General features: G+C 44.7%; 2 long non-coding RNA genes across 2 annotated transcripts; one reads left to right on the plus strand and one right to left on the minus strand.

Moving 5' to 3' along the window:
- Positions 1-1,893: 1,893 nt before the first annotated feature.
- On the minus strand, positions 1,894-8,889 carry LOC140419483 (uncharacterized). The gene is made up of 2 exons (XR_011945816.1): positions 7,154-8,889; positions 1,894-5,554 (listed from the first exon to the last, which is right to left on the minus strand). It is a non-coding gene; the product is annotated as an uncharacterized lncRNA (long non-coding RNA).
- Positions 8,890-9,116: 227 nt separating this feature from the next.
- On the plus strand, positions 9,117-11,266 carry LOC140419479 (uncharacterized). Its single transcript, XR_011945811.1, has 2 exons — positions 9,117-9,262; positions 9,999-11,266. It is a non-coding gene; the product is annotated as an uncharacterized lncRNA (long non-coding RNA).
- The last annotated feature ends 12,725 nt before the right edge of the window (positions 11,267-23,991 follow it).

Raw genomic sequence — 23,991 nt, forward strand, 5'->3', positions numbered from 1 at the left:
CCTTCAACCCCATCAAATGCGAGAACACGCGGGACCGCTTGACCGGCCCATTCAGGCCCCTCACGTTCCACGTGATCAGCCTGGTTGGGGGGGGGGGGGATCCCGCCGACTAGCCATCTCCCTTTTTCGGCCAACCGCGTGCCCCCGCCTCCCTCCTCCAGCTCTCCACCCGGCGGCCACCCCGCCTGACTCTCCATCCATACACCTCACCTGGCTCCCCTTCAGTCAGCAAAGCAGCACCCCTTCCCCCCCCCCTCCACCCCCAAAACCCCTTGCACCCCCCCACCCCCAAAACCCCCTGCACCCCCCACCCCCAAAACCCCCTGCACCCCCCCAAAACCCCCTGCACCCCCCCAAGCATCCACTTAGCTCTTGTTTCCCCGCCATTGTGCTTCCGTCAGTCATCTCACCCATGTTGACCCTGGCCGCTCCCACCTCTATATACCAACTTTTAACTTGTTGCCTCCTTTGGGCCCCCCCCCCCCCCCCCTGTCCCCACAGCGGTAGAGGGGCAAGTGCCCTCTGGGACCTCCCCGTGCGCCGGACAACCCGTCCCGGGCATTTCCTACCCCCTAGCACCGAACACCTGGAGAACAAAACACCTGGAAAAGAAACAACAAAACCACCAACCAAACTAGGGCAGACAAGCCCATAAACTTATGCTTTACCCGCCGTCCTCCCCTCAGTCCCTCCCCACCCGCACATTTCACCCTCATACAAGTGTCCCTTAGTTCAGGTCCAGCTTCTCCTGCCTGATCAATGACCACGCCTCGTCCGGCGTATCAAAATAGTGGTGCCTGTCCTGGTATGTTACCCACAGTCTCGCCGGGTGCAGGAGCCCAAACTTCACCCCTTTACCATGGAGGACCGCCTTCGCCCGGTTGAAACCTGCACGTCTCCTCGCCAGCTCAGCTCCCAGATCCTGGTAAATTCGGATCTCGCCGTTCTCCCACTTACTGCTCCGCTCTTTCTTCGCCCACCGCAGGACTCGCTCCCGGTTTGCCAAGCGCTGGAACCGTATCACCATCGTCCTTGGTGGCTCGTTTACCCTCGGCTTTCTGGCGAGAGCCCCGTGCGCCCCATCCAGCTCCAAGGGCCACGGGAAGGCCCCCGCGCCCATCAACGTCCCCAACATTGTGGCCATGTACGTGCTCGCGTCCGCCCCCTCCACTCCTTCGGGAAGGCCCAGGATCTGCAGATTATGGCTCCGAGACCTACACTCAAGGTCATCCAGCCTCTCCTGCCATCTCTTATGGAGCGCTTCGTGCGCCTCCACCTTCACCGCCAGGCCCAGGATCTCGTCCTCGTTCTCCGCCACCTTCCTCTTCACCTCCTTGATCTCCTTCTCCTGCGCCTTCTGGGTCACCACAATTCTTTCCATGAAGGCCAGCATCTCAGTTTTCAGCTCCATAAAGCAGTTTTTAAGGAGCTCCTGCTATTCTCTGGCCCACTGGGCCCACACCTCCCGATCTTCTCCGGCCGCCATTTTGTCCTTCTCGACCTTCTTCCCCGGGTTCGCGCGTCTGCTGGCTCCGCTCCTGGTTCTCTCCATGCACCGCCGAGGAGAGCCTCTCCCACGTCCGTTCCTGCGCCGGTCCCTCCCGTCAAGTACCGCCGCCGCTCCTTTTAGCGGCCCAAAAAACCTATCCCGGCGGGAGCTGCCGTTCGTGCGACCTAGCAGGTCATGGCCGCTACCGGAACCTGCTTATGTGTGAATGATATTCATGTGTGTCTGTTTCAAGTGTTGATGTTTTTCTGTCAAAATTGCAATCGCTGAGCAAACAGCTTACAAAACCTGGAGTCATGTTTTTTCTGGCCAGAGGCATGCTTCCAGGATATTTGTGATCAACATGTGGGAATATTAATCCAGATACAAATTCACACATGTAAGAGTGAGATAATTTTAGTTTATTATGATTTATTGGAATTTGGGATATCTAAAATGATTATGGCAAATCCTGTGTTGGATAGATTATGTGTTAAAACTTCTTGTCGGGTTCAAAAAATAATTATTCCTGATGCAAGAAGAATGACAGAAAAAATTCTGAGATCGAGAGAAATAAAAAGTGTGTACAATAGAGAATATTAAAGAAAAGGGGTCCCATGTTTCTTACTCGGTCAAAACAAAGAGAGGCGGTGACGTAATGGTGTCCAGTTGAAAATTTTTACCCCACCCTTTTTTCAAAGAAGCAGAGAATTAATCCATGCCTGTTAACAGCTGAAGATGTATTTATATTTTTACACGAATTGGGAATTACAAATTTTAAGTTTGAATTGTCAGATATGTTCCGATTAATTAACCCATTTTGCCCCAAGCAGAATGGATCTTTTGTGTTTTACTTTCCAGGTAACTGCAAGTGGAACAAGATTTGCAGCAGCTTCAGGAATTTGCGAATTTATTTGATAGAATCATTGCATCGTAGAATCACAATAGTGCGGAAAGAGGCCATTTGCCTATCAGTCTGCACTGACCCTCTGTGGGAGCGCCCTCCCCAGGCCCCCTCTATCCCCATATACCTACCTAACCTACACATCCTTGGATCGTGACCAACACACCTACCCTGCACGTGTTTGGGTTGTGGGAGGAAACCTACACAGGCACAGGGAAAAAGTGCAAGCTCCCCACGGCTAGAGTGGAGCCCGGGTCCATAAGACCATAAGACATAGGAGCGGAAGTAAGGCCATTCGGCCCATCGAGTCCACTCCACCATTCAATCATGGCTGATTTCAACTCCATTTACCCGCTCTCTCCATAGCCCTTAAATTCTTGATTTCTCGAGGAATTATCAACTTCTGTCTTAAAGACACTCAACGTCCCGGCCTCCACCGCCCTCTGTGGCAATGAATTCCACAGACCCACCACTCTCTGGCACTGTGAGGTGGAAGTGTTAAACACCGTGCCGCCCCCTTTGTAAGACTTTCAATTTTGCAGCAATAGTCGGCCTGATTTAAAATCCAGTCAAAGGGTGGGTGGGCATTCAGTGAGAAGTTGTAACACAGAATTGATGGAGAAGCGCGAGGTTGCATTCACCAGTCTTAGACAAGTCTGAGCAACAGCGTCAGCATTAGGTTTGCCAGATTTTACTTGCTCCCTTCCACATACATGGCCATAATAATGGGAATTATTACTTTGCCGTACCAACCCAACAATATGGAGATTCTAAATGATCTGAAGTCTGTTACTCCAACAGGCAATCAGCAGTTGCTGCTGGATAGAGGATATTCTGAACATGGGAAGATTGAAAATGATCTCAGATGCTAGAAGGGCTCCAGGGGAGTGTCTATTACTCAAATGGGCGGCTTACAGTAGTTCAGGACAAGAGGAACAACCAAGTGGGATATATGAACATTGAGGCAGATTGGAGTTGAGGGAGTGAGTAGGGTTGGGGAAGAACGATTAGAGGAGGCCAATGTGACGACGGGATACGGCAGAGTGAATGAAGAGCCAAGAACAGGATGGGCGATAGGTGAACAAGGCGGGATGAAATTAAAAATGAAATCTATTTGATGGGTAACAAAAACAACGATGATGTAAAAAAAAACATCCAGTTTAGCTGGTGTCCATGGACATAAGGACAAAGCCTATTTTGAAGAAGAGATCCTGCAACTTCAGACCAAGAAGAGATGAACTGGACATTAATACAAATCTGAAAGCCAACAACATTGTTGTTCGAATTTGAAACACTTCTGTGATGTGAAAAGACAATGTAATTGAGCAAGTTACTGTAAAACAAATGGGTAATTTAAGACAAAGAACAAACAATCACAATGTTACTGTCTGGAACCAAATGGAAATGTTGATTTCTGTTTTAAACATGAAGATATATCATTGGACTGCTAGATAACTCCAGGGCTCATGGTTGGGGTAGGATTAAGTAATTGAGGGTAGACGAATGAGACAGGAAATCAAACCAGGAAATGGGAATTGGAATATTGGGTGCAATTCAATGGAATATTTCAATCTGGCCTTAATATGAAGGGGAAAGTTCAGAGGAGGCTAATACATTGATAAATTTTCTCTTGGTAATGCTTGTGTCCTTGTCTATGCTTTTATTTAAGAGAACAAAAATTTGATACTCTGGCCACCACCCAAGGCATCTGGATCATACATGGAGAGATAAGCAACAACTTTGAGATCTTTTGATAAGATCACAAAAGGTTCAAGAATGTGTGGTTATGACATTGGGGGCACTGCGTACGTGTGCAGATGAGTTACGTGTGAAGAAACTAATAGGCAGGCTTGCCATTATGCATTGAAGAGCAGGCCCCATGCAGGCACACTACTTGACATGGCCGGAAATGGTAAATGGGGCCAACAGAGAGAAACACCATCATTAAGTGATCAAGGCACTGACACACATTCCATAGAGAAACTGACTTAAAATAATTGGGATAGAATCAAACACACTGTTACCTGTCGAAACGAGCACAATTGAAGTGACAGGGCAAATTATTTGGATAAGAACAAGTAAGGGGCTGCTAGCAAGTAAACCCGATGAGGAATATCCATAAGGTGGATACAGACAATTTGGAGAGCTGGAGAATATTTTAAGTCCATGCATGATGTTATTTTGAATGATATTTGAGTGAGATGATTTGCAAATGGAGAGTGTCCGAGAGAAAGGGGTATCAATCCAATTATTCAGAGATCACATTCAAGTTACAATAGATTGTGGAATAAGATGGAATTTATCACAAGTTATGAAAAGAAAAAAATCAGATTAGAAAAGAAAAACAAAGTGAATTTTCTCCCTGCACAGATTACCCCACTCAAGGGCTAAAGAAAGAAGTGACCAAGAACAATAATGAGATAAGGGGTGGAATAGTAAGATCTCACCCTGTGACAACTGGAACCGTATTATACATCACTCACAAGTTGAAATTACATTTATTTTAGTTTAGTTAACACATAATCTGTGTATGGCAACTCAACATGATTTTATAGTCAATTTTAGATCAAAAGCTTATCCCATGACCCGGTCTTAGCATCACGCTCAAAATTGACAAGGAAGAAAGAACATATGGCCTTAAGACAGTGATGTGAGACGTCAAGGAGGAACAATTACTGATGCAAACTATCAGATCAAAGAAGTAAACGTGCCATTACTGCACGACAAGTTTTTCGCTTTGTTTTTTTAAAAAATGGTGCTGCAAAGACAGCCAAAAAGTTAATAAACTGGCAGTCATCATAGAAAAGGTAGCAAATGACACCTCAACAGCCCTGTTCAGGATTTCCTCTGAAATGCGAGCTATCCGACCTGTGGCCTTGCAAATTCGTATAGCTCTGGATTATATTCTCACCAAGAAAGGTGGACATGTGCCCTGATCGGATCGGAATGTTGTACTTACATTCCAGATCACTTCAAAGAGATCATTAATTTGGCAAAATACATTAAAAGTGAGGTTGAAAATCTCAAAAAACCCGAGTCCAGCACTCTTCGAGTTGGGATGTGGAGTGGTTGGGATTCTTAGGAGTTTCAGTGGTACAAAGCCTGGTTATGTTCTTTGTAGGTTTTTTTGCGATATATCTTGTATTTGTGATAATCAAATGTATCTGTAAAAGAATGTCAAAAACACTGAGTCAGAAATGAAGGGTGCTTACTATTAATTTCTCATCAAATACTGCAAATGTGTTCATTTTTATGGCACTTGTTTCTTTGCTTTACTTTGTACTATTGTAATTGGTCTATTCGATTTTTATTTTGAATAATCAAAAGGGGAGAAATGATAGATTACAGATTTATTGATTCACTGATTTATTTAGTTGGAACCTTTAAGAATTGATGCAGTATAATTTTTTAATTCAGTACTTAGACAGAAAATGGAATGTCCAAAAAGCCAAATCCCGAGTCGCCACACTCCGGTGCCTGTTCGGGTACACGGAGGGAGAATTCAGAATGTCCAATTCACCTAACAGCACGCCTTTTGGGACTTGTGGGAGGAAACCGGAGCACCCAGAGGAAACCCACTTAGACATGGGGCGAACATGCAGACTTCGCACAGACAGTGACCCAAGCCGGGAATTGCACCTGGTTACTGCCGCAGTGAAGCAACATTGCTAACCACTGTGCTACCATGCCGCCCTGAAACATGGGTTCAGATAAAAATATGAGAATTGCTGTACAAAGCTCACATTCTTTCAAGAAAATGTGCATAAAAGCCTTTGTAACGTAGAGACCATTGTTCCACAATACATTTAGTAATAAGAAAGTATTGTAGTCTTAGCAACAGGAGAAGAATGTACAAGAGTCTTAGAAACAAGCAAGGTTAATGCAGAACACCTTATCTTTGTAGAATTGGTACACGTGACGGGCACATATAGACATTTAATTAAGTTGATAGACATTAATGAATCTTAAGTACTGACCAATGCCCGGATAACAAATCATGTTCTGTGACAGATAGTTGTTTGAATAAATCAGAGAGCCTCACTCAGCTGAGAATTAGAACCAATGAGTGTAAATAAGGGGTTCGACCATTGATAAGAATTTCTTTAAAAATAAGGATTCATGATTAAAGTTTTTGTTCTGAAGCTATGCTCTTAATAAATTCTGAACCATCTATTGATTTTTGAATGTTTTCGTTAAACTCTCTTTATGTTTTGCTGTATTATTTGATCTGAGTTTTGATTTATTTTTATTTAAGAGAATCAAGGTGAATAATTAGCAATAAAGTTGTATTTTTTGGACACCTCCAATTCTTATTTTGAAGATAAATAAAAGATTGTAACATGGCAAGTTTGATCAAAGTATTCAAAGTGAATTGAATTTCTATCTGAAAAGAAAGAATATGCAAGGTTACGGGGATAAGGCAAGGGAGTGGGGCTAGGTAGAATGTTCTTTCAGAGAGTCAGCACAGACTCGATGAGTCGAATGGGCTCCCCTTGAACTGTAACGATTCTGTAGTTCTGTCAGCACAGGTCCTCCCTCATCAGCACTGGAATTGAAACTCCGATCATGACATTAACACCAGAACCACAATGGAATTTCAGAAAACTGGGAAATCCTCCGAAAGGCAACTGACACCAACATCAGGTAAATTTCACCAACCAGCCAAAGTCTTCAACAGATTGATAGGATTGATGAAAGCTCGGAGTTTAATCTGGGAGACGGTGAACCAGAAGAAAACAGAAACCAACCTGACTTGGACTTACATCGGCATGAATTCATTGTTGCCGGGTGATAATCCTGTAACTCGTTAGCTCATACCATTGTGAGAGCACCTTCACCACTCCGATTGCAGCAATTGACTAAACATCACCATCAAGGGAAACTGCTGATTGTCAGTCGATTGTTTCAATTCTTTCATGGGATGTGATCATTTGTTGTCCATCCCTAATTGTCCTTCCAAAGTTGGGGGTGAGCTTCCTTCATTAATCGCTGCAATCTAAGTATTGTTGGTGTACCTATAGTGCTGCTAGGAAAGGAATTCAGCCCAGAGACAGTGAAGGCACAACAAAATACCTCCAAGTCAGAATGGTGTGTGGCTTGGAAGGGTAATTGCCGGTTGTAATGTTCCCGTGCTCCTGCTGTCCATATTCTTGTAAGTTAGGGGGTTTGGAAGGTGCTTTCAGAAGAGGCTTGGTGAGTTGCTGGTTATGCTAGCGATGCCCATTTCCCAATAATAAATTTTCAAAATACTGTAGACATAAAAAGTCTCAACAGAAATAGATTTGCTGACTTTAAACACAGCCTTTAATCGGTCTGTGTTTTTAGACTCAGTTCTCAGAGCAACATCTGTAACAAAACAAAATAAAACACGATCAACATCTTGGGGCTGCCATTGACCAGAACCTGAATTGGACTAGCCATATAAATAGCATAGCTACAAAAGCAGGTTAGAAGCTACGAATTATGTGGCAAGTAACTGTCCAACATCTACAAGACACGAGTCAGGAGTGTAATGGAATACTCTCCACTTGCCTGTGTGAGTACAGCTCCAACAACACTCAAGAAGCTTGACACTATCCAGAACAAAGCAGTCCATTTGCTTGGCACCTAATCCACAAACATCTACTCCCTCCAGCACAATGGCAGCAGTGTGTACCATCTACAAGATGCATTGCAGAAATTCACCAAGGCTTCTTATGCAGCACTTTCCAAACCCACATCCGCAAAGGATAACGGCAACAGACCCAACAAAATCCCCTCTCCTGGAAATTCCTCTCCAAGCCACTCACCATCCTAAATTGGAAATATATCGCTGTTCCTTCACTGTCGCTGAGTCAAAATCCTGGAACTCTCTCCCTAATAGCACTACGGCTGTACCTACACCATATGAACTGCAGCAGTTCACCAAGGCAGCTCGCCACCACCTGCTCAAGGTCAATTATGGATGGGCAATAAATACTGGCCTAGCCAACGACGCCAACATCAAATGAATGAAATTTTAAAAAGCAGAAACACTGCAGATGTTGGAATATCAAAATATAAAGAGCAAATGTTGGACATACTAATCAGATTAGACTGCATCTTTGGAGAGAAATGAACAGAAACGAGGCCTTCTGTGCTCAGTGGACACCAAAGGGCTTGGACTGCTTTATCGACCCCAGTCAGTTTTCACGTTTTGATTTGATGTTTTAAGTTTCTGTTCCTCTTTGTTCTTTTTGGGCCATGCTCCGTTTGTTCTTTGTAGGAACGGCCCCCTTTAATTTATCCCTAAATTAATTTAGTTCTTCTATTTAGTTGATTGGGCCCTAAAATAAAACAGCAATATTATAGGTTCAGGTCTGATCTGCGGTCAGCCTCCAATAAAACAGCTGATGAATGGTTGCCACAGTCCCCACAATCCTCCGCGGCCCAGTAACCGCTCTATCCAATTTGCTCATTGCCCAATCGCTGAGTGCGCATGCTCCAGGGCCAGCCGCGAGGCATTCTGGGTGATCCTATTGTTCCAAGTCGGAAGGAACCGGGAAACTGGCGCAGATGGGCTGCAGTAAACTGGTAAAGATATGGAACCCCAGTGGGATCGATGGAGCCAGCTCTGGACGGGGAGAGTTTCTCAATCCCGAGTGAATGCCGCAGGCCGAAATAAGACCCTGCGGTACCGAGTTTGTGGCTTCGGGTCCGGTGCCTCTAATCAGGTCCGGGTGAACGGCCGCCATCTTGGTTCAGCGAGGAGAAGAGCGCATGCGCTGGCGTCAGGGTGACGTAAGAGAATGAGCAGGACTTTCAGGGGTCTCTTTTCCAACTGGGTCCTAATGCCCGGGCGAGTCCTAATGGCGACCGGTTTTTAAGAGCTTAAATCGATAATTGGCAGCACGGTAAGCACCGTGGTTAGCACTGCTGTCTCACATGTTCGAATCCGAGCTTGGATGGCTGTCTTTGTGAAGTTTTCACTTTCTCCCGTGTCTGCTTGGGTTTCTTCCCACAGTCCAAAGATGTGCAGGTTTGGTGGGGTTGTGCAGATAGGGTGGGGGAGTGGGCCGAGAGAAGGAGCTCTTTCAGAGGGTCGGGGCAGACTCGATGGGCCGAATGGCCTGCACGGTGGAGATGCTAATGTGGAGGTTACAGCCCCAGTATCGTTACCGGAAGAGGCTGCTCCTAAATGCTTTGTGATACGTTAACTCCACATTCCTAGCTTTGCTGCTCAGAGGGGACTGTGCTAGTCGGAGCAGAGGGTCTGCTCCTGGATCTGTTGAAAACAGCAATTTGTAAATCCAGATGGGTGAGCTCTATGGGGGAGAATGTAGGGCTTCCTCTGACTGCTGGCCTCTCTTCCGTGGTCTTTTCCATGTTTAGGTAGCCCTGGAACGGAAACATGAGGTGTCCACCAGTACACTTGATACCTTCCACAGCTGTTGGTACCTCAGGGTGCAGAGTGCTTCTGAGACACGGAAAACAACATTCTGGTTTAGTGAAAAAGTTTTCCATGTTTTTGTTGTGATTTTGCCTTCTTTTACTTTCATTGGGCAACATATTTGGGGAAATTAGAATTATTTGTTCTGAATTTCTATCCTGGGCAGACAGTGATACTGACACAGTCAACTCCTTTTACAGGGGATTGGAAGGAGAGGATTTGACACATTCATCATGAGTTAGCCTTTGAATGTGGGAAAGGATCTGAAACATCAGTGTGACTGGAAAAGCACCGAGACCCACACAACACACACCCGAGTGAGAGAGTTCCAGTGAACTGACAGTGGAGAGAGCTTCAACTATTACACAGCCTGAAAAAAACATCACATCATTCACAGTGAGGAGACACTGTACAATTATTCTCTGTGTCCACAAGGCTTTAACTGATTACCCAATCTAGTGGCACCATGGTGAAACAGTGGAAATGTGTAGACTGTGGGAAGCGTTTCAGATCCCCATCACAGCTGGAAATTCATAAACGCAGTCACACTGGAGAGAAGTTATTCACCTGCTCCACCTGTGGAAAGGAATTCACGCAGTCATTCTGCCTAACGACACACCAGCGAATTCACACCGGAGAGAAACCCTACGATTGCTCTCATTGTGGGAAGAGCTTCCGGTCTTTATCCAACCTCACTGAGCATCTACGGGTTCACACTGGAGAGAGACCATTCCACTGCTCTGAATGCGGGCAGAGATTCACTTGTTCTTCCCACCTCACTCTACACAAACGTGTCCACACTGGTGAGAGGCCGTTCGTCTGCTCAGTGTGTGGGAAGGGATTTATTAAATCGGCGACCCTTCTTGAACACCAGCGTGTTCACACTGACGAGAAAGCATTCACCTGCATGGAGTGTGAGAAGAGTTTCAGTCGTGCAATTAGTCTTCGGGATCACCAGCGAATTCACACAGGGGAGAAACCCTTTACCTGCGCTGAATGTGGGAAGGGATTTGCTTTGAAATCGCAGCTTCGGTCACATAAACTTGTTCACACTGATGAGAGACCATTTCAATGTTCTGACTGTGAAAAGAGCTTTAAAAGCAGAAGAGATTTGACGATTCACCAGCGAATCCATTCCGGGGAGAAGCCGTTCACCTGCCCCGTGTGTGGCAGAGGATTCACTCGGACATCCGGTTGTCTCAGACACCAGAGAGTTCACATGTGATTACAGGGATTGGATTTCTACACCCAGGAATGAACCATGTTATTCTGACAGTTCAGATTTATTTCCTTTGATGTTAAACTCCAGCCCAGTTAATGGAATTAATAGAATGGACCTGAATTGTCTTTGATTTGTCTAAGATAAGAGGAGACTGATTGATGTCCTCTTGCCGACTATTCCATTGTTGGGTCTTTTTTCCTTTGTTAATGGAAGATTTGTATTTATAAAGCGCCTTTCACAACTTCAGGCTGTCCCAAAGTGCTTTACAGACAATGACGTTCTTTTGAAGTGTAGTCACTGTCGTAATGTAAGAACAAAGAAAAATTACAGCACAGGAACAGGCCCTTCGGCCCTCCAAGCCTGCGCCGATCTAGATCCTCTATCTAAAACTGTCGCCTATTTTCTAAGGATCTGTATCCCTCTACTCACTGCCCATCTTAAATGACGCTATCGTAGCCACCTCTACCACCTCTGCCGGCAATGCGTTCCAGGCACCCACCACCCTCTGCGTAAAGAACTTTCCATGCATATCTCCCTGAAACCTTTCCCCTCTCACCTTGAACTTGTGACCCCTAGTAATTGAGTCCCCCCTCTGGGGGGAAAAAGCTTCTTGCTATCCACCCTGTCTATACCTCTCATGATTTTGTAGACCTCAACGAGGTCCCCCCGCAACCTCCGTCTTTCTAATGAAAATAATCCTAATCTACTCAACCTCTCTTCACAGCTAGCGCCCTCCATACCAGGCAACATCCTGGTGAACCTCCTCTGCACCTTCTCCAAAGCATCCACATCCTTTTGGTAATGTGGCGATCAGAACTGTACGCAGTATTCCAAATGTGCCCGAACCAAAGTCTTGTACTGTAACATGACCTGCCAACTTTTGTACTCCATACCCCTTCCGATGAAGGAAAGCATGCCGTATGCCTTCTTGACCACTCTATCGACCTGCGCAGCCACATTCCAGGTACAATGGACCTGAACAGCCAGATCTCTCTGTACATCAATTTTCCCCAGGGCTTTTTCATTTACCGTATAGTTCGCTCTTGAATTGGATCTTCCAAAATGCATCACCTCGCATTTGCTCGGATTGACCTCCCATCTGCCTTTTCTCCGCCCAACTCTCCAATCTATCTATATTCTGCTGTATTCTCTGACAGTCCCCTTCACTATCTGCTACTCCACCAATCTTAGTGTCATCTGCAAACTTGCTAATCAGACCACCTATACCTTCCTCCAGATCATTTATGTATATCACAAACAACAGTGGTCCCAGCACGGATCCCTGTGGAACACCACTGAGCACAGTTCTCCATTTTCAGAAACTCCCTTCCACTACTACTCTGTCTCGGGTTGCCCAGCCAGTTCTTTATCCATCTAGCTAGTACCCCATGAGACTTCACTTTCTCCATCAGCCTACCATGGGGAACCTTATCAAATGCCTTACTGAAGTCCATGTATATGACATCTACAGCCCTTCCCTCATCAATCAACTTTGTCACTTCCTCAAAGAATTCTATTAAGTTGGTAAGACATGACCTTCCCTGCACAAAACCATGTTGCCTATCACTGATAAGCCCATTTTCTTCCAAATGGGAATAGATCCTATCCCTCAGTATCTCCTCCAACAGCTTCCCTACCACTGACGTCAGGCTCACCGATCTATAATTACCTGGATTATCCCTGCTACCCTTCTTAAACAAGGGGACAACATTAGCAAATCTCCAGTCCTCCGGTACCTCACCTGTGTTCGAGGATGCTGCAAAGATATCTGTTATGGCCCCAGTTATTTCCCCTCTCACTTCCCTCAGTAACCTGGGATATATCCCATCCGGACCTGTGGACTTGTCCACCTTTAATGCCTCTAGGAATACCCAACACATCCTCCTTATGCCGACTTGACCTAGAGTAATCAAACATCTATCCCTAACCTCAACATCCGCCATGTCCCTCCCCTCGGTGAATATCGATGCAAAGCACTCGTTAAGAATCTCACCCATTTTCTCTGACTCCACACATAACTTTCCTCCTTTGTCCTTTGAATGGGCCAACCCTTTCTCTCGTTACGCTCTTGCTCCTTATATATGAATAAAAGGCTTTGGGATTTTCCTGTACGAAATGCAGCAGCCAGATTGTGCACAACAGGCTCCAACAAACACAAATAAGATGCTGGAAATACTCAGCAGGTCAGGCAGCATCTGTAAAGCAAGAAAGTGAGTTCAAAACCGAACTATGATTATGACCAGATTATCTGCTCAGTGCTCATCACCGAGGGCTTTATATTGAGCAGTTTACCCGAGAGAACTTCCTCCTTTGAAATATCATCAGCAGAACTTTTACGTCCAGCTGCAAGAGCAGATGGGGTGAAATTGGAAGGTTTCCTCTGAAAGACATTGCAGTATTCCCTCAGTACAGTGCTGTATTCCCTCAGTACATTGCTGTATTCCCTCAGTACAGTGCTGTATTCCCTCAGTACAGTGCTGTATTCCCTCAGTACAGTGCTGTATTCCCTCAGTACATTGCTGTATTCCCTCAGTACAGTGCTGTATTCCCTCTGTACAGTGCTGTATTCCCTCAGTACAGTGCTGTATTCCCTCAGTACAGTGCTGTATTCCCTCAGTACAGTGCTGTATTCCCTCAGTACAGTGCTGTATTCCCTCAGTACAGTGCTGTATTCCCTCAGTACATTGCTGTATTCCCTCAGTACAGTGCTGTATTCCCTCAGTACTGTGCTGTATTCCCTCAGTACAGTGCTGTATTCCCTCAGTACTGTGCTGTATTCCCTCAGTACATTGCTGTATTCCCTCAGTACAGTGCTGTATTCCCTCAGTACTGTGCTGTATTCCCTCAGTACTGTGCTGTATTCCCTCAGTACAGTGCTGTATTCCCTCAGTACAGTGCTGTATTCCCTCAGTACATTGCTGTATTCCCTCAGTACAGTGCTGTATTCCCTCAGTACAGTGCTGTATTCCCTCAGTACAGTGCTGTATTCCCTCAGTACAGTGCTGTATTCCCTCAGTACAGTGCTGTATTCCCTCAGTACAGTGCTGTATTCCCTCAGTACAGTGCTGTATTCCCTCTGTACAGTGCTGTATTCCCTCAGTACAGTGCTGTATTCCCTCAGTACAGTGCTGTATTCCCTCAGTACAGTGCTGTATTCCCTCAGTACAGTGCTGTATTCCCTCAGTACAGTGCTGTATTCCCTCAGTACAGTGCTGTATTCCCTCAGTACAGTGCTGTATTCCCTCAGTACATTGCTGTATTCCCTCAGTACAGTGCTGTATTCCCTCAGTACTGTGCTGTATTCCCTCAGTACAGTGCTGTATTCCCTCAGTACTGTGCTGTATTCCCTCAGTACATTGCTGTATTCCCTCAGTACAGTGCTGTATTCCCTCAGTACTGTGCTGTATTCCCTCAGTACAGTGCTGTATTCCCTCAGTACAGTGCTGTATTCCCTCAGTACATTGCTGTATTCCCTCAGTACAGTGCTGTATTCCCTCAGTACAGTGCTGTATTCCCTCAGTACAGTGCTGTATTCCCTCAGTACAGTGCTGTATTCCCTCAGTACAGTGCTGTATTCCCTCAGTACAGTGCTGTATTCCCTCAGTACAGTGCTGTATTCCCTCAGTACATTGCTGTATTCCCTCAGTACATTGCTGTATTCCCTCAGTACAGTGCTGTATTCCCTCAGTACAGTGCTGTATTCCCTCAGTACATTGCTGTATTCCCTCAGTACATTGCTGTATTCCCTCAGTACAGTGCTGTATTCCCTCAGTACAGTGCTGTATTCCCTCAGTACAGTGCTGTATTCCCTCAGTACAGTGCTGTATTCCCTCAGTACAGTGCTGTATTCCCTCAGTACAGTGCTGTATTCCCTCAGTACAGTGCTGTATTCCCTCAGTACAGTGCTGTATTCCCTCAGTACAGTGCTGTATTCCCTCAGTACAGTGCTGTATTCCCTCAGTACAGTGCTGTATTCCCTCAGTACAGTGCTGTATTCCCTCAGTACAGTGCTGTATTCCCTCAGTACAGTGCTGTATTCCCTCAGTACTGTGCTGTATTCCCTCAGTACAGTGCTGTATTCCCTCAGTACATTGCTGTATTCCCTCAGTACAGTGCTGTATTCCCTCAGTACATTGCTGTATTCCCTCAGTACAGTGCTGTATTCCCTCAGTACAGTGCTGTATTCCCTCAGTACTGTGCTGTATTCCCTCAGTACAGTGCTGTATTCCCTCAGTACAGTGCTGTATTCCCTCAGTACAGTGCTGTATTCCCTCAGTACAGTGCTGTATTCCCTCAGTACAGTGCTGTATTCCCTCAGTACAGTGCTGTATTCCCTCAGTACAGTGCTGTATTCCCTCAGTACATTGCTGTATTCCCTCAGTACAGTGCTGTATTCCCTCAGTACATTGCTGTATTCCCTCAGTACAGTGCTGTATTCCCTCAGTACAGTGCTGTATTCCCTCAGTACAGTGCTGTATTCCCTCAGTACATTGCTGTATTCCCTCAGTACAGTGCTGTATTCCCTCAGTACATTGCTGTATTCCCTCAGTACAGTGCTGTATTCCCTCAGTACAGTGCTGTATTCCCTCAGTACTGTGCTGTATTCCCTCAGTACAGTGCTGTATTCCCTCAGTACAGTGCTGTATTCCCTCAGTACAGTGCTGTATTCCCTCAGTACTGTGCTGTATTCCCTCAGTACTGTGCTGTATTCCCTCAGTACAGTGTTGTATTCCCTCAGTACAGCATCGGAATACCAGCTGGATTTTATGGTCATGTTTCTGGAGGTGAAGTTGAACCCACATCATCCTCACTCAGAGATGGGAATGTCACCACTGAACAATAACACCTCGTCATTAACTCGAGATTATTTCCGTTCTCACATATTTGGTTGTTCTCCTGAAAACATTAACCCATTGGGCTCTCGGACAAAGCCAAATGGATTTGACAGGCGATGCTGGTTTCCAGGGTTTGTGCTGATGCTGCAGCAAGAGATCAAGAAGGTTTTTATTTCTGAATTCAAGAACTGGCATCAAGTATCATAACATGGTGACAATTTGAACTCAAGGCTTTGCCTTTCAAAGACTTTGGCCTTAACCATTCAGGCCATTTGTTACTTTCTGAGAGAAAGAGCTTGAGATGGAACTTGCCTCCAAACCAATTGCCAGGACTTCTGATTCTGATGTAAAAATACCATTTAAAATCAGAGTCTGCATAATTGTTGCCAAAATTGATAAAGTAAAATTATAGCTTTTCTATTTCAAACTTCGAAAGGGAGATTTACCTGAAGCTGAGGGGGATTATCAAATATTCAGAACAAAACCTGATGACAAACGGTCTGGGTGGTTCCCGGGAATCGGAAAAGAAAGTTTCATTTGGGGAAATAAATTGAAGATTAAGAAAACCCGTCAGCCCCACAATACTGCAAATTGAATTTGAACTAATTTTGAAAATAAAAAACATATAAACTGTTGATACCTGGAATCAAATTGGAATGTCTGCTTCCTGTTTTAAAGATAGTAGGAGTATTGGATAGTAACGTTTCTCTAAGCCTCATGAATGAGATATCTAATGGGATATGTAAAATTGTATAAGAGGAAGTGATTGAGCACAGGAATAAAGTTAAGGAAAAATAACCCCACTGAATGGGAATTGGAATACCTCACTGTGGGTGTAGTTCAGTGGAATATATCGATGTGGTATTGATGTACATTTTAATGAAAGGAAAGTGTAGATGAGACTAATAAATTGATGGCTCTCGGAGATGTTGTATCCTCGTGGATGAACTTTCAAAGAGAATTGCATTTGATAAACTGGCCACTGCCTAAGACATTGAAGCATTCAGGGGGAGATGAGCAAAGATCTTTACAGACACATATAAGTGGGACTGGGCAGTAAGTTTCAGTAGAAATGATACATTTTCAGGTGAGCTACATTTTATATTTACTGAAGTAAGCTAATAAGATCAAGGAAGCCATTGTGAAACTTAACATTTAAATGAAAAGGGCATTTTGTATTCAGCAATTGATCGATTGTATTAATCAATGATGTGTATTAATTATTCACTAGTCAGAAACAAATTATTAATTAAGTAGTGTGCCTCAGTTGATTTTAATTGATGATTTAATAATCTGTTAGTGGTTGTGTTAAAAGACTTGGTTGTACCTAAAACTGTGTAAGCCTGTTTTAAATTCTATATTACAGCTTCTGTGAGAAGGAATGTATGATCTGACATGGTGGTTAGCAACGAGTCTTCATACCCTTGGTAACCTTATTTGGTGATGGGAGGGATACATTAAACATTCCCATTGTATCCCGATCTGCGACATTTACCCAAATGGTTGAAACCCAATCAAACCGATTCAGGTATGAAATTGACCAACCATTGAGTTCTAATCAGTTTATTCAAACTGAGGGAGGATCTACTGAGGTATTTAATACCCGAGGAGAAGGTCTGTTGCCAGCCAAGTACTGGAATCCCCAAAGGAAGATTCCCGTCAGAATTGTTGTCTAAGAAGGGGTACAAGAGGGATTATGTTTTTACAGCCTGATCAACCAAGAGAAATGGTAAAAGTCTGTTTTGTGTTAATAAGTTTCCCGTTTTCCTTCTGTGTCGATCAGTTTACCCTTTTCCTTCTGTATCGATCAGTTTACCCTTTTCCTTCTGTGTTGATCAGTTTACTCTTTTCCTTCTGTGTCGATCAGTTTACCCTTTTCCTTCTGTGTCGATCAGTTTACCCTTTTCCTTCTGTATCGATCAGTTTACCCTTTTCCTTCTGTATCGATCAGTTTCCCCTTTTCCTTTTGTATCGATCAGTTTACCCTTTTCCTTCTGTGTCGATCAGTTTACCCTTTTCCTTCTGTGTCGATCAGTTTACCCTTTTCCTTCTGTATCGATCAGTTTACCCTTTTCCTTCTGTATCGATCAGTTTACCCTTTTCCTTCTGTATCGATCAGTTTACCCTTTTCCTTCTGTATCGATCAGTTTATTCTTTTCCTTCTGTGTCGATCAGTTTACCCTTGTCCTTCTGTCTCGATCAGTTTACCCTTTTCCTTCTGTGTCGATCAGTTTCCCCTTTTCCTTCTGTGTCGATCAGTTTACCCTTTTCCTTCTGTATCGATCAGTTTACCCTTTTCCTTCTGTATCGATCAGTTTACCCTTTTCCTTCTGTATCGATCAGTTTACCCTTTTCCTTCTGTATCGATCAGTTTACCCTTTTCCTTCTGTGTCGATCAGTTTACCCTTTTCCTTCTGTGTCGATCAGTTTACCCTTTTCCTTCTGTATCGATCAGTTTACCCTTTTCCTTCTGTATCGATCAGTTTATTCTTTTCCTTCTGTGTCGATCAGTTTACCCTTTTCCTTCTGTATCGATCAGTTTACCCTTTTCCTTCTGTGTCGATCAGTTTGCCCTTTTCCTTCTGTGTCGATCAGTTTACCCTTTTCCTTCTGTGTCGATCAGTTTACCCTTTTCCTTCTGTATCGATCAGTTTACTCTTTTCCTTCTGTATTGCTGTGTATCTTTATTTTAAATCTATTTATTTCAATTTACCATCTGAAATTCCTGTCCTTCCTAATCGTTAAGTCTTGTTCAAACTAAAACAATTGAGTGAACTATTTACAAACACTGGTGGATTGGTTGATTGCAATGAGACTTAAATAATTCTATGTTTTAATATGAGATCACCTGAAAGTCTATGAATTGTCTGCATTGAATGGAGCCCTTGTAGCCTCATGTGAGGATATCGGTGTGAGTGTGCAGATGTGATTTGTCACATGTAAAATGACTAATTCAGAAATGCTTTGTGAAATTCACTGAAGAATGAATCCCAGACATGCTCAAATAGTGTCTGAGGCCAAACTAGTTTCAGCTGATGCTTCGTCAATGACCGTACTCCCATGATAAGGTCAGAAGTGGGGATGCTCGCTGATGACTGCACAATTGCGACTCCTCAGTTACTGAAGCGTCCATGGCCAAATGCAGCGAGATAATATCTAGGTTTATACAGACAAGTGGTAAGTTGCATTTGTGTCACACAAATGCCAAACTATGATCATCTCCAACAAGAAAGGATCTAACCATTGCCCCTTGACATTAAATAGCATTACCATCATTGAATCCCTCGCTGTCAACATCCTAGGGGTTACCATTGACCAGAAACCAAACTGGACTAGCCATAAATGGTGGCTACAAGAGCAGACCAAAGGCGAGAATCCTGCGGTGAGTAACTCACCTCCTGACTCCCTAAAGCCTGTGCACCATCTGCAAGACACATCAGGAATGTAATGGAATACTCCCCACTTGTCTGGATGGGTGCAGATCCAACAACACTCGAAGGACAAAGTAACCCACTTGATTGGCAACCTATCCACAAACATTCACTCCCTTCACCACGTATGAAAAATGGCAGCTGTGTGTACCGTCTCCAAGATGCACTGCAGTAACTCACCAAGGCTCCTTAGGCAGCAGCTTCCAAACTCAGGATCACTGTCATCTAGAAGCAGAATGGCAGCAGATACCTGGGAACGCCACCACCTGGAAGTTCCCCTCCAAATCACTAACCATTCCTTTTTGGAAATATATATATTTGAAAATATATATTACTGTCACTGGGTCAAAATCCTGGAACTCCCTCCATAACAGCACAGTGGGCATACCCACACCTAAGGGACTGCAGCAGATGAAGACGGCAGCTCACCACCAGAGAAAACATTTTTAAATCATCAAGGCATTGACTCGTACTCCAATCAGGACAGAATGGAAAACACTGGTTATGGTCAGCAGGAGTAAAAGGGAATTGAGTTTGGACAATTGGAGGCTTGGAAGAAATAATACTGAATTAGAACGATCCACAAGATGGATACAGGCGAAGGGAGAGCTGGAGAATCTTCAAATCCAAGCGCGATCTGTCACTTTAATGATTTGTACTTAGCCTTATTTGTTAGTAAATTAAAGTCGCCAGAGCCCCAGATGACCAGAGGCTGCTTTCCTCTTTGAGGGGGAGAGCTGACTGGTGGTGATTTAACCTGAGGATCACCACACCTCAGGCGAGGGGTCAGATTGCGAAGTCAGGGCCTTCATGAATAACCTCAGCCAGTTCAGGAATTGAACCCGTGCTGTTGACTTTATTCCGCATCACAAACCAACTGTCTAGCCAACTGAGCTCAACCGGCCCCCAGTTATTTCCTAGTATTTTAGAATTAGCAGCTCTGCTAAGGATAAGAAATATCATTGTGTGGCGTGCTTATTCAAGTAAATATAATTAGCTAATTTTACCAGTTTCAGTGTGTCTTCTCAGGTATGTAATCAAGAAATTAGGGAACAAGCTCATGTCTTATAAAAAGCTGGATTAGCCAAAATTAATTGTGAGAACTGAGAGGGAGGAACTGAAGGAGATCAATATTAGTAGAGAAATGGTGTTGGGGAAATAGATGGATTGAAGGCTGATAAATCCCCAGGGCCTGATAATCTGCCTCCCAAAGTACTTAAACAAGTGGCTCTAGAAATAGTGGATGCATTGCTGGTCATCTTCCAGGATTCTATAGATTTTGGAACAGTTCCTGCAGATCAGAGGGTGGTTTATGTAATTCTACTATTTAAAAACGGGAGGTAGAGAGGAAACGGGGAATTATAGACCAGTAAGCCTGATGCAGGAAGTGGGGAAATTTCTTGAATCCATGATCAAGGTTTTATAGCTGAGCTCTTAGAAAACAGTGGCAGGATCGGACAGAGTCCGAGGGCAGCACGGTAGCATTGTGGCTAGCACAATTGCTTCACAGCTCCAGGGTTCCAGGTTCGATTCCCGGCTTGGGTCACTGTCTGTGCGGAGTCTGCACATTCTCCCCGTGTGTGTGTGGGTTTCCTCCGGGTGCTCCGGTTTCCTCCCACAGTCCAAAGATGTACGGGTTAGGTGGATTGGCCATGCTAAATTGTCCTCCGTGCCCAAAATTGCCCTTCGTGTTGGGTGGGGTTACTGGGTGATGGGGATAGAGTGGAGGTGTGGGCTTGGGTAGGATGCTCTTTCCAAGAGCCGGTGCAGACTCAATGGGCCGAATCGCCTCCTTCTGGACTGTAAATTCTATGAGTCAGCATGGATTTATGAAGGGAAAATTTAATTTTGAGGATGTAACTAGTAGAATTGATTTTTTAAAAAAAAAATTTAAGTACCCAATTCATCTTTTCCAATGAAGGGGCAATTTAGTGTGGCCAATTCACCTATCCTGCACATCTTTAGATTGTGGGGGAGAAACCCATGCAGACACTGGGAGAATGTGCAAACTCCACACGGACAGTGACCCAGAGCTGGGATCGAACCTGGGACCTCGGTGCCGTGAGGCAGCAGTGCTAACCACTGATACATTTACATTGTATCCTATCATGGGAGCGTTTGATGGGCCAATGTAGTGGACCACTCCTCCACCCTATCCCCAGAACCCCACCTAACCATTGTCTGCATGGTCTCGCCAATGTACCACGCTTCGGGACCTCCTTTCCTGACGCTGCGACAACGAATGAACGGACATCGTGCGACAATCACCAGGCAGGAATGTTCTCTTCCAGCCGGGGAACACTTCAGCAGTCAAGGGCATTCAGCCTCTGATCTCCGGGTAAGCGTTCTCCAAGGCGGCCTTCAGGACGCGCGACAACGCAGAATCGCCGAGCAGAAGCTTATAGCCAAGTTCCGCACGCATGAGTGCGGCCTCAACCGGGACCTGGGATTCATGTCGCATTACATTCATCCCCCACCATCTGGCCTGCAAAATCCTACCAACAGTCCTGGCTTGACACAATTCACACCTCTTTAACCTGGGGTTACCCCATCTCTGGATCTGTAAAGATTTAATCACCTGCTAATGCTCATATTCCAAGCTTTGTCTGGCATCTTTGAATCTGTCTATATATGTTTCTGGAACATACCTCTTCATTCACCTGAGGAAGGAGCAGCGCTCCGAAAGCTAGTGACATCGAAACAAACCTGTTGGACTTTAAGCTGGTGTTGTAAAACGTCTTACTGTGCCCACCCCAGTCGAACGCCGGCATCTCCACATCATTAGAATTACAAAACCTTGGATCCCATGTGTTTTTGAAACACTTTATCAACTTGTCCTCCCACATTTAAAAGTTTGTGTATCTGAAACTCCTTTTAGGGTTTTGGAGACATTAACATAACATGGCTGAAATACATTGACATCCAATGTCTGATATAATGTGTGTTATGGGAGAGAGAAGTTTAGTCTGAGTTAGAAACTCAAGCAGGTGCTTCACTGCAGACAGGTCACCGTGGAAACGCTGGTAAGACATTCCTTCACTGCAGAAAGGTCACCGTGGAAACGCTGATAAAACATTCCATTCCACAGTATCTTCTCATTGGAAACTCTAATCAGATCGGGGAGAGGACAGAGTTTGTCTGTTATTAACCTCAACATAAACTTAAACCAGAGTGAGCAATAGAACAAATTAAATTCTGATGCATGATGTTTTTCGCTACAATAATGGAACTATCAGAAATAACAGAATTAACAGGCAGGGTAGTTTAGGGAGAATGAGGAAATTACTGAAGAAACATAACTGCTGGGAACTTGGAATGTGTCCTTGTAAACCACAGATTAGAGAAATTCCTGCTGTCTTTTCCGCACTTGCTGCATGAACTGTGTTCCGTACTGACCCAGACCCCAGGAAAGATACATTGCACTTGGCAACAGTCCAGCACAGATTGACCATGAGGCTGGTGAACTGAGTGAATCCGTTCCCACACACGGAGACCATGAACGGTTACTCCCCAGTGTGAATAGTTCGATGAATCTAGAGGTCTGACTAAATCTTATTTCACAGTCCCCAGATTTCCAAAGCTTCTCCCAGCGTGACTACATATCGTTCGAAAGGTCAGACCACCGGCTAAAACATTATCTACATTCAGAACACGTGAACTGTTTCTCCCCATATTGAACGGGGCTTTTTGCTTCCATGGTTAAAGGCTGACGATGTTCATGGCCACGGAGGGATTTGACAACATGAATGCAAATTTTATAATGGAGGCATTGCTGAATCAGAGCCAATGTAGGTCAGTGAGCACAGTGGTGATGGTGAACAGGACTTGGTGTGAGAAAATACACGTCCAGCAGAGTTTTGGATGATCTCACGTTTCCGTGTGGGATGAATGTGAAAGGCAGATAGGAATGTATTGGAATCAAGTCTAAAGGTAACAGGGGCATGGATGAGGGTTTCAGCAGCAGTTGGGGTGGGAGTGGAGACAGATGACATTATGGAGATTGAAATATCTGGTATTAGTGATGGTGTGGATATGTGGTCAGAAACTCATCTTGGGGTCAAATCTGACACGGAGATTGTGCAGAGTGCGGTTCAGCCTCAGGCAGTTCCCAGGGAGAGGGATGGACTCGGGAGTTAGGGAATGGAATTTGTGGTGGTGACTGAAGACAATGGCTTTGGTCTTCCCAATTTTTAATTGGAGGAAATTTCTGCTCATCCAGTACTGAGTGTGGGATAAGCAGTTTGATAATTTAGTAACCGTGGAGGAATGGAGAGGGATGGTGGTGAGGTAGAGCTGGGTGTTGTCAGTGTACATGTGAAAACTAACCCGGTGCTTTTGGAAAATGTCACCTAGTGGCAGCGTGTAGATGGGAAATAGGAGCGGCTGAGAATAGATCCTTGGGGGACACAGAGTACAAGGAGTTGGGGAGGAACGGGAAGTTTTGATGTGGTAGATTGCAATGAAGGCGGGGTTGAATATTGTTTTAGGATGGGTGATGATGGTGCATTTAAAGATGAGCGACAGGCCCAAGAGACAGAACTATGAACAATATCACACAACATGGAGAAGTTGAATGGTCAGCAGTTTTGTGAGAATGTGGTTAAATAATAATAACCAAACAATCTTTATTAGTGTCACAAGTAGGCTTACATTAACACTGCAATGAAGTTACTGTGAAAATCCCCTAGTCGCCACACTCGTGCGC

Source organism: Scyliorhinus torazame, chromosome 5 (genome assembly GCF_047496885.1).
Source record: "Scyliorhinus torazame isolate Kashiwa2021f chromosome 5, sScyTor2.1, whole genome shotgun sequence".
NCBI classification, from domain to species: domain Eukaryota; kingdom Metazoa; phylum Chordata; class Chondrichthyes; order Carcharhiniformes; family Scyliorhinidae; genus Scyliorhinus; species Scyliorhinus torazame.